General features: G+C 41.7%; 1 non-coding gene across 1 annotated transcript; it reads left to right on the top strand.

The window, feature by feature from the left end:
• The first annotated feature begins 12,133 nt into the window (after nucleotides 1-12,133).
• Nucleotides 12,134-12,238, top strand: LOC123463809. Its single transcript, XR_006639189.1, has one exon. It is a non-coding gene; the product is annotated as a U6 spliceosomal RNA (small nuclear RNA).
• The last annotated feature ends 2,594 nt before the right edge of the window (nucleotides 12,239-14,832 follow it).

Here is a 14,832-nt window from a genome sequence, read left to right as displayed (position 1 = left end):
CCCTGGAATATGAATGGCACACATAAATGTGCCACTTAGTCTAGTATGTTTGCATTGTTATTTTGTAAAACCTGGAATTTTAAAGAAGACAAAAAATTATAAAAAAAAATAAATAAATCTGATCTTCTCTTCAACCAAAATGTGCTTTTGAATTAGATTGCCTGTTTTGAAGTAATTGATCAAAATAACTCTAAAACTTCCCAAGATTACATACTATAAAAGTTAGATCTTCTCATTTTGTTACAAAAGGTAAAGTGTTTCTTTCAAACCTGCGTTCCTTTACTTCCAAATCAATGAGGCATGGCTATGAGAAGGTTGGCATTTGTCTCAAAAACAAATGAGTTATCCTTTTAAACAGTGGGAGGTGTCAAGTGATGCCAACTTCAAAGAAATTCAGCTTTTCCCTCCCAGCCTCCTCCTGACATGAAGGTCCTAAAACACCTAGGGCCAGGAATTGGTATCAAAACACTGGACTTAGAATGATTGGAAACACTTAATTTTCTAATTGATTGACTTATAACCTTCATCAAGTTACAAAGATTCTGAGGTAACTTAAATGTGATATATACTGTAAAAGAGTAAAAAAAAAAGAAAAAAAAATTAAGAAGCTCATTCAAAGGCCAAAACATCCAACAAAGTTGACAATGGTTGGTTCAAAATTTTCTTAGAGTCTCTCATTATATCCAAAGTAAAAATGGAAACTGCCAATTACATAATTTCCCCACATTATCCATCAGAAGCAAACACCCAGTTCCCAGACAGAACAAAACCTTTTCAGTACTTGATTCTAGAAGGACTTCCTAATGTGAAAGTTGAAAATTAGGATGCAGGACATCCTCATCAATATTAACATGTGAACAGATGTCAAGGAAGTCTTCAGTGGCTATTTCTTGTGGGGTTTTGCATTTTGGTTTTTTATTTCTCAATTTTTATTGACATTTTCCATGATCATAAAAAATATCCCATGGTAATATGCTCCCCCCCACACACTTTCCCCTTTGAAATTCCATTCTCCATCATATCCCCTCCCCATCTCAATCAGTCTCTCTCTTATTTTGATGTTGGCTTGTTTTTTAACTGAAAGCAACTATAATATAAAATGGAAATAATGAATCTACCGACCCTGTCATTCATTCCTCTAAGGCCTTTTCATCATTAGTGGGTGGTGTGGGTGTATGCATGCCCACAAGTGGGGGTAGGTTTGTAGAGATGGGAATAGACACAGGTTGAGAATGCAAGTCATGCAGACAGGACTATATGAGCTCTTTAAGGACACAAGGTCTACTGCTGATTGGTAATCTGTAAAACTGCCACGGAAATTAAATTCATTGATATTGTCTACAATTAAAGGAATGAAGACCCATATTAAGATACAATCATTACAAACTGCTGATATTCATCTGACTGGAAAACATCTTCATCTTTGGTTTTTTAGAGAGCATATTTCAGGGTACAGATGAGATATGCAAAGGATGGCAGGTCTCAGCACACTGTCCCGGTGTCTGGCAGCCTCTTGAGAATACCCAGGCTTTTTGGATTAGTGCAAATGATCAGGCTATAAACAAATGTCAGCCTAGCCAGTGTGGTGTGGCTAAGATGGAAGCAAAACAGAACCCTGAGATGTTACTCAGTAAAGCCCACTCTGGCAAAGGGCACTTATGACTTAAGCACTCAGTTGAGCACTAAGGTAACACTGCTTATGAAAGTATGGCGTCTATCACCCAATACGTTACCATTTTCTTTACTGAATCATTTGCAGACCTTATATTGATTAATATATAGACCAGCAAAGGGACAGGCAACCAGTTGGGGAAAATGGTAGGCACAAGTGGGTCTATATTGTCACTTTTCTCATTGCTGTGATAAAATACCTGACAAAAGCCACTGAAGGGAGGACAAGTTTACTTGGGCTTTTGGTTTAAGAAAACACAGTCTATGGGCTGGAGAGATGGCTTAGTTGTTAAGTGCTTGCCTGTGAAGCTTAAGGACTTGGTTCGAGGCTCGATTCCCCAGGACCCACGTTAGCCAGATGCACAAGGGGGCGCATGCATCTGGAATTCTCCTACAGTGGCTGGAAGCCCTGGTGTGCCCATTCTCTCTCTCTCTCTCTCTCTCTCTCTGCCTTTTTCTTTGTAACTCTCAAATAAATAAATAAAAATAAACCAAAAAAATTTTTAAAAAAAGAAAACACAGTCTATCTTGGTGTGGCAATCATGGCAGCAGAAGCGAGAGGCATCTGGTCACGTTGTATTTACAGTCAGGAAGCAGAGAGAGATGAATGATGGTGCTCAGCAGGATTTCTTCTTTCTCGTTCTTCTGTCCAGGATCCCAGCTTATGAGGTGTGCCATTCATATGGGGAGTAGGTCTCCCCTGCCCCAGTTAAACCACTCAAAGAACACCCACACAGAGCTGGAGAGATTGCTCAGTGGTTAGGTGCTTGCCTGTGAAGCCTAAGGACCCAGGTTCAATTCCCCAGGACCCACGTGAGCCAGATGTACAAGGTGGCGCATATGTCTGGAGTTTGTTTGCAGTGGTCATAGGCCCTGGTGTGTCCATTCTCTCTCTCTCCCTCCTTCTTTCTCTATCAAAACAATAAAATTAAATTAAAAAAAAAAAACACCCATACAGACACACCTTGAGATGTGAATCCTAGGCAATGCTAAGTCTAGTCAGGTTGACAAGGAAGATGGTGCATCACTGTGATCTTATATCAAGAAAAAGAGGAAGTGAAGTCACGATAACCTGTTTAAAAAGAAAATTTGACCTAGGGTAACAATTAATCATAAATACCAAATATTACAAATTTAAGTTCTAAAATTCCATGAGAATTTGATTACAAAGGAAGGTATAGGGTTGAGTCTTCAATTCTCTCACATGGATGAACAAGGCTGGATGGTCAGTCAATGTAGAAATCTACTTTCCTGTAAGTTTACTGAAGGCATTAAAAAAATTCCACTAAATAGTTGAAATACGTGTTAATACTCCAATTTTAATGAGATTATTTCAATTTGACTCTTACACTAAGCATGTTTTTATTATGATCTTGTGTGTGTGTGTGTGTGTGTGTGTGTGTGCGCGCACATGTGTATGATGTGTGCATGAATGGACTCCTCATCCATGTTACAGAGCATGCGTGCAGGTCAGGGGTGCTGGCTGTCCCCTTCTTCCTTCTGCTTTGTTGAGATAGGGTCCCTCATTGTTTTGCCACTGGCTTGGCCCCACTAGCTGATCCCTGAGCTTCAGGGTCGTCCTGACTTCTGACTTCCTCCCATTGGCATAGGCTTGTTGGGATTCCAAACATGGCCACCACTTTGTGTGGCTTTACATGGGCTCTGGGTTTCTGAGTTCTGTTTGGCACACATGCAGAGGCAAGCACCTTCAACCACTGAGCCAGCTCTTCAGCCTCGTTAAGTTTTACATGCAATTAAGTATTTTATTGATAGTACTCATTTCAATGCAATTCAATGTTATTCCTAACTAAAGGAGAGCAGTTTAATCATACTGAGGTTCTATGGGGCCTTTGTAAAGTTAATTTTTCTCCAAGGATGGAAAATATCTCCACCTAATAGATTTGGAAGCAAAGTCATGTCAGTTTCAATGTGAACACTCAGTGATCCAAGACTTGGACACACACATACGCACACACACACCATATTGCCGTGAGGGTAATAAGATTTTTACTGTCCAATCAAGTCTCCAGCAACAATAGAGCTCATTTTTGTTTTCTCTTTCTAGTTTCACAGCAGACAATACTAACAGGACACACGTCTCCGCGGAGCCTGGCACAGGGGACCCAGGGTCTTGCACTGCTAGGAAGTCAGCAGCCTGGCTCTCACACTCTGCACGGAAGCTTGTGAGCAGATAGCACTTTCCCTCATAATTCATGTCACAGCTTGTAATCTCAGAGTTGAGTGACTATTTAATTCACACCTGTCTCTTCCAACAGATCATTCACGCCTGTCTCTTCCAACAGAACAGAGGCACCCAATGGGTGCGCACCGTGTCTGTTTCTATACCACTGTGCTCTGCACCATGTCCGACACTTACCTGGTACACAATGAATGTTTATTGATTGACTGAATGAGTGAATATTAAAGCGGGGAGGAAAAACAGCAGGTTTAATTATATCTATTATACTCTCAATCAAAATGGTGAATACCCAGAGATATGTGCTCCTAAAGCTTGTTTATATTCTAGCTAAAAGCATTTACTTTTGTTTTTTTTTTTTGTTTGTTTTTTTGTTTTTTTTTTTTTAGAAAATATTTGAGCTATAAAATTGTGCTTTGATTTCTAAAATACGTTTACCACTAATCAGTACCAGTGAGTATGGACAAGCCATTATGTGATGCCAAAAAAAAATACACCAATATTGCTTTAAGAAGAAAGTAGTTATCAGGTTGGGAAGATGACTTGGTGGATAAAAGCGCTTGTCACTCAGGCATGATGAGCTGAGTTTGGATCCCCAGAACCCACGTTAAGCTCGACACAAGTGTTTCTAATTCTAGAGTGCCTTTGGTGAGATGGGGAGCAAAGATAGGAGAATCCCCTGAGGTTCACTGGCCAGCTAGCCTGGCATCTACAGCTTCAAAGAAGAGACCCTCCTTCAAACAAGATGAAATGTGAGGAAGACACACACACACAATTTAAAAACAGAAAGAAAATAGTTGTCAAGGGCACTCTAGGGTATAAAGGCCCAACTTAAAGGAGCTGAGAGACTTTGTGTGACAAAAAGTCTCCCAACTAAAGTGTCCATCCTAGGAGATTTGCTTTCACTTGGGGATGGTGCTGACCCTGAAGTATACCACAGACCTTTTCTCTCATGTCTTTCTTTCATCTCCTGAACTCTCTCTTCTCACTATCCTCTACCTTGCAGCAAAACAGAGAGCTAAGGGGTAACATGGAATATGCACTTAGTAGAAGAGACGCATGTTCCCGTTTCCTGCCTTAATCTCTTCATCTTTCCCCCTTTTGGATTCTTTTGTCACATATAGATGAATTAGACTCCCCATCAGCAGATGACAGCTTCTCCCACCTCTTAAGTAAGATTTGCATTTTTAAATTTTTTTTATTTATTTGACAGAGAGAGAGAGAGAGAGAGAGAGAGAGAGAGAGAGAGAGAGAGAGAATGGGCACATGCCAAGGCTTCCAGCCACTACAAACAAACTCCAGATGTGTGTGCCCCCTTATGCATCTGGCTAATGTGGGTCCTGGGGAATCAAACCTGGGTCCTTTGGCTTTGCAGACAAGCTCCTTAACCTCTAAGCCATCCTCCAGCCCAAGATTTGCATTTTGAAAGGTACATGGTCAAAGCCACTTTAGGCAGTCTGATGGATAGGACCATCCACATGGAGATTTCTAGGCAGGTCATTTCTTTCTGACTAGCTCACATGTCCTCCTGCAGTGCTCCTTGAGCAAAAGCCAAGACCCATATGGCATTAAGTTCTTATACTGATCTCAGCACACCCTGCATACATACTTTGTCCTGCCTTTGTCATGTGAAGAAATCTAGGTCCCTACATGACCTAGCCCTTCCCATCCTTCCCCACCCACTCTGTCTGCACCCAGATCTAGGTTCTGCAGCCAGCTCATTTACAGTGGTGATAAGCTGATAAGACTCGAGGACCTTGTACTGGGAGTATTTGTATTAGAAATCAGATGCAATTGCTAAGCACAGCAGAACTGTACAGGTGACATTTCAGAAAGCATAAGGATGGAGCAGTGAAGATAACAGAATAGTAAGGACTTGTGAGGGTGAATCTTGAAATGGGGGACCAGGTGCTACACTCCTTAGACTATACAAACACATAGGAAGTGCAGTTTATTTTGTAGGACGCATAAACATGATTAGAAAAATACCAGAGATAGAAACTAGTGAATAAGGAATACTGGCGAAGGAAGCTGAGAAGAGCCATTATGGCTGGTGGTGTGGCCTGTGCTTTACGTCAGGAATGGAAGGTCCCGCACCCTCCCGCTCTCCTCATCCCCGTCTATCTGCTGATTGCTCTCAACCACTATTCACAGAAAGCCTACTTCTGAAGTCTGAAAAAGTTCCTTCCACCTACACTTTTCCTTTCTAGATCTTTCTATGCCTGGTTTGCACTGGGTAAACTAATTCCAGCTGCAGAGAAATTCCTTAATTTTCTGTTTTGTGGGGCATGTTGACTTATGTGCCCTTTATCTGTCCTCACTGAGTTTTCCCAGGAATTCAGGATAAAAGTTAGCAATTATTTTAGTAGCCTGAAAATTAATTGAATTTTCATCTCTTGGTGATAGCCATGAAGTTAATTGTTGCTAGTACTATTATAACAGAATTGATAAAGGAAGTGAGCTTTTGCTCTGAAGATCCTAAACTCTTCAGACTCTGGGTTTGCAGCCATGGGAGCCAGGGGATGGGGAAAGGGCAGGCTCAGGTGAGCCTACAGGGACTAATTATGGACCCAGCAGCATGAAAACAGTAGACATCAGCATGATTCCAACATAGGTCCCAGTTAGTTTTAGGGTAGATAGTAAAACAGGTGCCACACACAACTCTTCTATCTTACCTCTTTGCTCTTCCCTTTTAGAGTCCAAAGAAAATCATTAGTGATAAAACTCATGTATTAATATATATATATATGTAATATATTATTATATTATATTATATATTATATAACCATATATATATGTATATATATATATATATATATATATATATATATATATATGGTTTCATATATATGGTTTCTCGAGGTAGGGTCTCACTCTAGCCCAGGCTGACTTGGAACTCACTACAAAGTCTCTCAGGGTGGCCTTGAACTCACGGCAATCCTCCTACCTCTGCTTCCTGAGTGCTGGGATTAAAGGCATGCGCCACCTTGCCAGGCTTTAATTTCAGTATTTTTAACTTGCTAAACCTGTATTGTGAGGATGAGGCCAGAAGACTTTATGCCACATTTCTTCCCTTCCTCTATGTTTGGTCCCATCTGTTCCATCCAATCGGGTCCTTTTTCCCTCCCTTTTGTCTCTGCTCACTGAAACATGTTTACCCAAGGGCTCATCATTCAATGGCCAGCTTCTCTTTCATTCTGAAGACTATCTTTCTCAGAGGATCAGGTCATATAGTAAGGTTTTTAACAATATATGGTTTTTTTTAAACATTTATTTTTACTACCTCAACAACAATTTGTTCTTTTTGTTTGTTTATTTTTATTTATTTGAAAGTGACAGACAGAGAGAAAGAGGCAGAGAGAGAGAATGGGCACGCCACGGCCTCCAGCCACTGCAAACGAATTCCAGACACGTGCACCCCCTTGTGCATCTGGCAAACATGGGTCCTGGGGAATCAAGCCTCGAACCAGGGTCCTTAGGCTTCACAGGCAAGCCCTTAACCGCTAAGCCATCTCTCCAGCCCCAATATATGTTTTTGAAAGAGTGCCTTACTGAAGCCCAGGCCAGCCTAGAACTATCTTTGTAGCCCAGTACTGATTATAGGCCCTTGACCTCCTGTCTCTACCTGTCAAGTACTGGCCTTACAAGTGTACACCACTATGCCCAGCTCGTTAGTTTTTAATAACATTTCATAAAATCTCTAAAATAAAAATGTTTGAGATTAACTGGAAGCAATTTGACATAGAAATGTGCTGATGGAGATGGGAAAATCCAGACATGCTAGTTTTAGGTATTGCTTTGGTCAGCAGATAAATACTGTCATATGAGCAAATGGCTGTGAGGGGATTCAATGCCCACCTAGAATTGTCATATGTCAAAGATGAGGCAAACATAGAGACTTGGCCACCTGGACCACAGAAACCCTGGGATTTTAATTTTAATTAATATTTATTTATTTATTTATTTGAGAGAGACAGGAAGAGAGAGAGAGAGAGAGAGAGAGAATGCACCAGGGCCTCCAGCCACTAAAAACGGACTCCAGATGCATGTGCCACCTTGTGTATCTGGTTTACATGCATACTGGGGAATTGAACCTGGGTCCTCAGGCCTTACCTGTTCAGCCATCTCTTCAGCCCAAACCCTAGGTTCTTGATGTGTGTTAATTCAATTCTAGCCCACAGAGAACAAGATAGAATGCCAGGCCCTGTAAGAGGTATAGTTAACAAGACCTACCTCCTTTCTGTCCTCACAGCTTATAGTTTAATGGGTGAGAGACACAATATGAGATGGTCTGGAAAGATCTATGATAGGAAAAAATAGTAAAGGTGGAACCACTGCATGACCCAGACAAGAAAGGACTTGGGAAGAAATGACAGCCGGTATTATCCAAAGAAGTTAGGAGTGAAGAAGACACTGGATCTTCAATACAAGGCTGTGAAATTTGTGTGGTTGCTTCTTGTTTCCTAGTGAGATTATGGAGTTTTATAAAGGTCGGAATTCACCCTTGATGCATAGTGCTGGTTGGCTTGGTCCTCAGAGCAGCTGACAAGGTCTCTTATCCCACCACGCCAGGCCTCTGCTGCATCTACCTCGCAGAGGAACGTGGTAAGATGGAGATGCCAGATCGGAAATGAGAGGCAGGACAACGGCGCAGACTTCATTTGTGGGGATTTTGATCCCCAATCCAAGTAGCTCCCAATCCGAGGGAGAGTCCTTCACAATTTCCCAAGTTCTGGAAATTGTCCTTTTCAAGGCAAGTTCTAGAATACATGCAGCACACAGGAAGTAAAATGTTTCTGAAAAACTCATGCAAATCATCTATTCCGCATCTTTATTTATAGCAGGCCCATCATGAACACCTCCACGGCAAAGACATTGGCAGTGTCTCCTTTCTTCTGACGTGAGGCTCGCTTTGATGCCTGGATGCAGGCTTTCAACATCACAGCAAGCCTCAGATCAGAGCTTGTCATGGACAGTCAGAGAAGGAAGACCTGGCGCACACAACTGGCTTGTCACGGCCCGTCTCATAGGCTCAACCCACTCCGAGGAGAAAATAAAGTGGCTGACGTAAATGTCCTTCACTAAGTATATTTATTTAAAATCCAAATGGCAAAAGGCAAACACTGCAGATATTAATGAAGAAATAAAGCAAACACTGGACTGTTTTTTTCTTTCCTCAGCTTACTAGGGAGCCTCCTTGCCAGACTTAAGGCCACCCACTGGCAGGTTACAGTTGGGACTTCCTAGAGACAATGAAAGATTACTTTTTACAGGTATAAAGGTAAAGCACAGATGTCTAGGTCTATGACTGCAGGAGGCAAACATTAACATAGGTTAAGCTTTCCTATCTATTCAAGGTCCTGAATGCGAGCTCACAGGCAATGGTGCTGTCAGCAGGCAGGGGCTGGCCCTTGGTGGAGGTTAATATCATGGACGCACAGAGAGCTCACACAGCTGCTGTCCCCCAGAAGCTTCAGGAAGCGTCCACAGCCTCACTGTGATAAGCTTTCCTTTCTCAGCTCCCCTCCCCTTATTCCAGCAAAGCTCACAAAAGTCTACTGGTGGGAATCATTTTGACTATGGTCACTTTGGCCATTAGCAAAACCATCTTGATATGAGCTGGCTTAAAGTAATGCCAGCCACTTGCCTGTTTGCTCCAAAATCCCAAGGACATTCCCTGCGACCTAAGTCTCCTCTAATGTTTATTCCTATGGAAATGAGAGCTATCTAGGGAACTCACTATTCACTAGTTCCTCTAGCTTGCTCCCCTCTCTCTCTCTCTCTCTCTCTCTCTGTGTGTGTGTGTGTGTGTGTGTGTGTGTGTGTGTGTGTTCTTAAAGCATCCTTTCTGAATTCATCCCAACACTACTGTCTCTCTCCATCCCTCAGCATCACTGTCACCACCACGGTAAAGTCTTAGGTAAATCAAATCAAGCAATGAGCTAAGAATCAGGCAGGCTCCTTCCGAAACCCTCAGGTCTCACCCTTCCATGCTTGCATTCTGAAGCTGGCATCTGGCCTAAACAGCTTTGTATTTCTATCTCTACTCTCTCCTTTCCACGATCTTTCCAAACACGCACACATTCGAGCCCTCAACCAAAGAGTATATCCTGTATCATTCCAGCCATTATCTTTCAACTTCTTATCATTTTTAATAGTACAATATTTTATTTTGTTTATTTTTTTAATAAGTAGAAACTTTGTGTAGATACATCATGTGTTGGTCCCATCATTTCCCTCCTCCTGGCCCCAGCTCCTCTGAGGGCTCTCATTAGTGGCATTGCTGGTGTTCACCATGGAGTTGTGGGTTATGCGTTGTGAGAGCATCAGTCAGTCATTGTGGAGGGGAGCAATGTCGCTGAATATTCCCTCCCTCCCTTTGGCTCTTACATTCTTTCAGTCTCCTCTTCTGCAAAACTCCCTGAACCTTGGTGGGTGTGCTTTAAGTCTACTTTAGTGTTGAGCTCACAGTCGCTTCAGATTTTCTGCTTTGGTGTGCTCTGAGTACCCTCAGTGTCTGTCTCCAGCACCCTGGCCCAGGCTGTCAGGCTCACCTTGCAAGCAGTGTTCTTGCTCATCTCGCCACGTCCTCTGTGGTTTCTCCTGGGCTCTAGCTACGATGCAAGAAGTGGTTCATCTTCTTCCAGGGAGTCAGCTACCTACTCTTGTCTTGTTGACATATTTTGATTGCCCTCCATTCTCTCTGCTTTCTGAAAAAGAAAACCAAATTCTCCAACATTGAGTGAGATCAAGGTAGGTTAGACAAGATAAGCCATTGTTAATTTAGATAGATTTTGATGGGCAAAGCCTCACTTCTGGGCAAAGACTAGTGGGAACTTCTCATTGGAGTCTTTAATCATGGTCTCCATGAGATTCTGACTTGCTTCCCAGTTTCAGTTATGGGCTCCTTTCCACTGAGGGGATCTCATAACCAATCAGAGAGCTATCTGTTGTCCACCTTGGCTGTGTGACACTATTGCATGGCTGTGTCCATCTTGTCAGGCTGGTTGTTTTCATACCACAGTGTTCCTTGCTTGCTCACAGAGCTGTGGTTGCATTTGCTCCCATCGGCTCATGTAGCACTTTTCAACACTATGTGGGCTAAATATCTGGGACCTGACTTCCTTCCAGATTCAGCCATATCTCTCAATGATCTGTGTAGGCAGCATGTGGTGTCCTCAGCAATAGGGTCTTAACCCCTTTTACCTCAGGTGGGCTCAGCTGGGTAAGTAGGGGTTCAGGGGCAAGTGCTACAGCTCCTGAGCCCTGTAAGCAAGGCACAGCTGTGATCGTGGGCTGAAGAGATTCCAAACCTCCTGTCATGTTTATAAAGCAGAAATAGTGACTTGAAATATATCAAGTCACGAGCAAGAAGAGAGTTAATACTTAACGACTACCTCTCTTGCTCTAGGTGCTTCTGCAAGCATGGGGTAATAGTTAAGAGGCCTACTATGGAGTTAGCTTGTCCAAGTTCATGCCGCAAAGTGGAGGCAGATAACAGGAGAATAGGAGGTGAATACACACACAGACACACATGCACGAAATTGTCAAAATTAAAATTAAACTTTTTTTTTTATTTGAGAGCAACAGACAGAGACAGAAAGAGGCAGATATATAGAGAGAGAATAGGTGCACCAGTGCCTCCAGGCACTGCAAACGAACTCCAGACAGGTGCGCCCCCTTGTGCATCTGACTAATGTGGGTCTTGGGGAATCGATCCTTGATCCAGAGTCCTTAGGCTTCACAGGCAAGCGCTTAACCGCTAAGCCATCTCTCCAGCCCTAAAATTAAACTTTTTAAACATTACACTTGCCAGTCATTTGAGCCACAGCCATATTGCCTGGCATCTTTATCTGCATTTTCTCCTCTAAAAATCTAAAATAGCAAGGGCTAGGGAGGTGGCTTATTAGTTCAAGGCAATTGCTTGCAAAAGCTGATGACTTGAGTTCCATTCCCTTGTAAAGCTGGATGCACAAAGTGGCACAGGCATGTGGAGTTCATTTGCAGTGACAAGAGCCCTGGTGTGCCATGACCCTCCTCTTTCTCTGTGCCTGAAAGAAATAAATCATTTTAAAAAATTAAGATAGGAAAAGAAATAGTGCTAATCTGTTGGGATTGTTTTGAAGATAATAGACTATATAGTAAAATGATCTTAGCACACTGTACACCACAATTCCAGTGGCTCTTATTGTAGCAGCAGATTTATTCTCATCTCAGCTACTAAAGATTGTTTTCAAAACAACACCGGTAGAATTTAAATAATTTGTGCTCACTTTAGCAGCATGTATACTAAAGCTGGGACTGCAGAGACGATTACCATGGCCCCTGCGGGAAGATGAGACTCAGATTTGTGATGTGGGCAAAATTTAAAAATATTCTTGGGCGGGAGAGATGGCTGAAGTTAAGGCACTTGCCTGAAAAGCTGATTCAATTCAATTCAATTTTCTAGTACCCACATGAAGACAGATGCACAAAGTGGTGCATGCATCTCGAGTTTGTTTGTAGCAACTAGAGGCTCTGGTGTACCCAGTCCCTCTCTCTCCCCTCTCTCTACTTACAGGGCAGGTGATCTTTAAATAAATCTCCTTCTTCAAATCACATTGATGATGGAAGACAGGCTTTTAGGCTGTGGCTTTTGTTTTTATTCTGAATTATTTATTTATTTATTTATTTATTTAAGAGTAACAGACATGCAGAGAGAGAAAGAGGGAGAGAGAGAGAGAGAGAGAGAGAGAGAGAGAGAGAGAGGGAGAGAATAGGTATACCAGGGCCTCCAGCCACTGAAAACAAACTCCAGATGCTTGTGCCACCTTGTGCATCTGGCTTATGTGGGTCCTGGGGAATTGAGCCTCCAACTGGGGTCCTTAGGGTTCACAAGATCAGTCTGCACACATATGAAAAGCTCTGCGCCAGCTGGACAGCAAGCATCCAGCCACAGGTTATGTGAGTGAAAGACAGTTCAGCTGTGAAGCAATGAATGATAGCAACAGAAAATCTACTTGGCTTGGGAAAATCAGAGATTTTCCAGGCAACACTTAACCTAAGAGATATTATTTCTGCTCATAAAGCCTAGAAGTTATGGAGAACTCTTTTCCCACACCTTCTCTCTTTTTCCTTCCTTTCTTCCTTCCTTTTTTCTTTTTTTCCTTCCTCTTATCATTCCCATTCCAAATTTTATCCATCATCAGCCAGTAGGAAAAAAAAAACAAAACTGTGAATTGTCCAAAAGCTACAGAAAATCCTGGCAGCATGTTTAATATCCATTAACATAGTGGTTCCATACTCATCATCAACAATCATGCATAAGAAGATGGAGTGGTAAAATAGACACATGAACCTCTCAAAAAAAAAAAAACTGAAGGTTTGTAACATGTGAGTTTTCTGTCCAAATTATATATTTTTAAATCAATAATAGAATCGTTTCTTTTAGTGTGGGTGCATGTGAGAATGTAGAATCCCTTAAGAGGCAGGGGAATCTGTAAAGAGATTTTGGAACTGAAAGCAGGTGCTAACATCTGCCACCAGTATGCATACTAGGAAACTGAAATCACAAATATTCTTAGAATTTCAGATTGAGTGTCTCAAAGTATATCTGAACTAATCTGGAAAGAAAAAAAGGCTTGGCAACTGAATTATGGCTGGATGGCTTGGTCTCCAAGACCCAACCAATTGCGAATGAATGTTGGGCTTCCCTTGTCCTCCAGTTTTCTTACCAGTTTTGAAGACTCGTGATATACCAGTGGCATAGTAGGAAGACAGCCAGCCATTCATTATTAATGATGACTTGTTGAAAGCCAGATGCTTACTTCCAACATTCCACAGGAATTCTATGGAGACCTCTTCTGCACTGTTCCCAAGGCTTAATGCTTAACCACACTCCGGTCCACTGACCTCAGCTCTGGCCTGCCCTGAAGCATGTACCCAAGTCTCCATCATTAATGGGTCATTTGTCACACTGGATTTCTTAGGTCTCCACTTCCCCAGAATTCAGGATTTACTGCCAATGTTTTCACCTTTCCACAAAATTAATATAGCAGTATGTGGACGTGGTGTACTTTGAAAACATCAGCATCATAATTATATACTTAACCCTCCCAAGTATAAGAAATATTAATCAAAAGGGACAAAATGAAGAATGAAAGGGGTCATTGTGTGTAGTTATAGTTAATGAAGCTTAACTATTTCCCACTTTGAAAATTAAAAGATTGTGACTCAAAGTAAAGTGTATTAAGCACTAGAAAAGTAAGACAAGAAATGGCCTTTAAAAAATTTTTTTGTTTATTTTTATTTATTTGAGAGCAACAGATAAAGAGGCAGATAGAGAATGGATGCCCCAGGGCCTGCAGCCACTACAAACAAACTCCAGATGCATGCGCCTCCTTGTGTATCTGGCTTACATGGGTCCTAGAGAATTGAGCCTCGAACCAGGGTCCTTAGGCTTCACAGGCAAGTGCCTAACCTCTAAACCATCTCTCCAGCCCATAAATGGCCTTTTTAATAAAAGATTTTGTTAATTCCAGTGGTTCATAATAAGGTATCCAATTTAGTCACAACAGCCTTGCAACATAGGCAATATTATAAACCCCCATTGTGCTGGTAATGAAACTCAGGCTCAGCGAAGTTACTTGTCCCAATTTTGATTTACTAGATGCATACATAAGCATTATACTTTATACATAGTAACAAGAATCAAATCTAGGAACACTCAACCTCCACCTGGAACTCTGACACTAAACACATACTTATTTTCCTAAAAATAAGTTAGAATATCATTATTGGAACCATCAATCAATATTTTCCCTTTTATATGAGTAACATTTTTAAATACACATTACTGAAAGTGTTTACTCTAAATGAGAAATCAGCCTAGACCAATAAGAGTTCCAAGTTTGGCAAAGCACTGGAATTATAAATATATGTCCTAGGCTGGCTTTATTCTAGCTCTGCTAAATTGGAGTCTGTGG

This window comes from Jaculus jaculus, chromosome 9 (assembly GCF_020740685.1).
Source record: "Jaculus jaculus isolate mJacJac1 chromosome 9, mJacJac1.mat.Y.cur, whole genome shotgun sequence".
NCBI classification, from domain to species: domain Eukaryota; kingdom Metazoa; phylum Chordata; class Mammalia; order Rodentia; family Dipodidae; genus Jaculus; species Jaculus jaculus.
Note: the sequence above shows the minus strand (reverse complement) of the source record. Positions and strands in the feature narration are given on the sequence as shown.